At 49.9% G+C, this 2,467-nt stretch overlaps 1 pseudogene; it reads left to right on the top strand.

Annotated features, from left to right (window-relative positions):
* The first annotated feature begins 1,343 nt into the window (after positions 1-1,343).
* LOC122674660 lies at positions 1,344-2,231 on the top strand (annotated as a pseudogene).
* Positions 2,232-2,467: the final 236 nt, after the last annotated feature.

Genomic DNA, 2,467 nt, shown 5'->3' with positions numbered 1-2,467 from the left:
AGTTGTGTTGTTTAACCCACCAAGAAATATAGTATTTAGTTATATTCCTTATCCATTCTTGCTTAATTATATGATGATGTAAAATAGTGCGTTTGCAAACAATTAATAATCCACAGAAGAGTACAATCTAAAAATAATATGAACATCCAGAAACTTCCCTTGGATACTCTAGTATGGTTGCATACCCTCTTCCCTTGTTTATCGCTTGGTTGGAGATCACTGTCTGAATAAGAAGTTCTTTGAGTGTAATAACAGGAGAGTAGAACTGCACTACAAGTGATCTAGATGCTCAGAGCCTATGGCCGGGCTTACCATGTGTGCATGCACACATACATGTCTGTGTATATGTGTGTATGCACACGTGTACACCTGTGTGTGTGCCTGTGTTCCTGGGACTGATCTGGAGCCCTGGGAGGCACAGGCACATCCATGACCTGTGAACTCTAAAGCTTATAAAGCTTGGAGGCAGGTGGGCATATTGTGAGAAAGAAAATCTTCTGTCCACACTTTTTACAAAAACATATGACCATGGAATCACATCGAGTGCTAAGGTGCATCTTGGGGCACTGGAGAAGCGGTGTGAAGGCGAGAGGAGATGCAGCTTCAGCTTCTTTATCTTCAGAGAAAACTCTCCTTGGCTAAGTGCTGCTTGGAAACATTCCCTCTGCCTTTCAAGACTCGGGCACTGCAGCTCTCGCCCTTTCCTGCTAAGTGAATTTTATTCCTATATTAACTAACATCCATGAGTCTCAGTTTACCATCCTTAAACAGATGTTCATTTAAGAAATGCCATGAAAATTAGAGAAAATACATATAAAGTGTTAAATAATTGTATTTAACATTGGCCTGAGAAATAGATGCTCAGTAAGTGATACTTCCTGAGACAGCATTTGTGACTTTCATATAAGTAAATGAAAATCTTAGGAAGTGTATGCTAGGGGAATATTGTGTTCCCTGCTCCCACTCTCCCCATCTCCAGAGACGGCATGGGAGAAGTGGCTCCCGATGCCTGGGAGGAACAGTCCATATCACAAGACCAGCATCAGCATGGGAGTGAGCTTACCCACTAGCCTGGCTTCAAAAGGGAAAACTTACTTGTTAAAGTCATAAGACCTTAAATGATTGTGATTTGGAGTTATTATGTCTAAAAAAGTACGGGGAGTACATTTATTCATGTTGAAATTATGATGGAAATAAGTGAGCTTAGGCATCACAAACGTCTTCCCCGCTGAGCCAGGAGGACTCCTGCGCCGGGTGGTCGGCTGACCTGCTGCTGCCTCCTGAGGACGCGGGCAGGGGCTGCACGAGCCTGCAGCGCCCTCTCGGGCGGAGCACTTCAGAACCCAGGAGGAGCACCGAGAGGCCAAGCTGACCCTCCACCCACCCAGCCTGGCCGCCCCCCACGCCCCTGTGCAGAGCTGGCAACACCAGCCAGAGAAACTCATCTTCGAGTCCTGCGGTTACAAAACCAATTATCTGGGCTCCATGTTGATCAAAGATCTGCGAGGGACAGAATCCACACAGGACGCCTGTTCCAAGATGCGGAAATCCACGGAGCACATGAAGAAGATCCCCACCATCATCCTGTCCATCACGTACAAAGGGGTCAAGTTCATCGACGCCTCCAACAAGAACATCATCGCGGAGCACGAGATCCGGAACATTTCCCTGCGGCCCAGGACCCAGAGGACCTGTGTACCTTCGCCTACATCACTAAGGACCTGCAGACCAGCCCCCACTATTGCCACGTCTTCAGCACGGTGGACGTGAACCTGACGTACGAGATCGTCCTGACGCTGGGCCAGGCGTTCAAGCTGGCCTACCAGCTGGCCCTGCAGGCCCAGAAGGCCCGGCCGATGGGGGCCTCTGCCACTGAGGTGATGGAGACCAGATCTTCCAAGCCGGTGCCGAAGCCCCGGGTGGGCGTGAGGCAGTCAACGCTGGATCCACCTGACACGAACCCCAACGCCCAGTCCCACGCCAGCGTCTCCTGGTCGTGGACCCCAAGCCAGATTCTAAGCGGAGAGTCAGCAGCAGCTGCGCCACCGAGGAACCGACTGTGCTGCAGAAACAGCCGTGCGGAGCGCGGGCTCCCGCCACCGCCGCCTCACCTGCATTGGAGACCCAGGCCCACCTCCGCCCGCGGGACTCCCCCGGCTGAGGGCCCGGCCCGCCGCCAGGTCTCGTGGAGGGAGCCCTGTCCTGGGGCCGAGCAGCCCTCCAGCCTCTAGCAGATGAGACTGGGACTCCATAAGCACTAGAAGTGACTTGTCCAGAAAACGTTTTTTAATAGATTTTTGTTTTTTAAATAAAATTAACTTTTAACACTTGGCTCAAATTAAAAAAAAAAAAAAATCAGCAGAAAACATGCTGACATGCTGACATGTCTTCTTCACTCCTTCGCTTTTAGTCCAGAAACTGAAGCTAAGAGTGGAGTCTCAAAAGTAAATTGCTAAAAAGTCTGTGA

This window comes from Cervus elaphus, chromosome 18 (genome assembly GCF_910594005.1).
Source record: "Cervus elaphus chromosome 18, mCerEla1.1, whole genome shotgun sequence".
Taxonomy (NCBI): Eukaryota; Metazoa; Chordata; class Mammalia; order Artiodactyla; family Cervidae; genus Cervus; species Cervus elaphus.
Note: the sequence above shows the minus strand (reverse complement) of the source record. Positions and strands in the feature narration are given on the sequence as shown.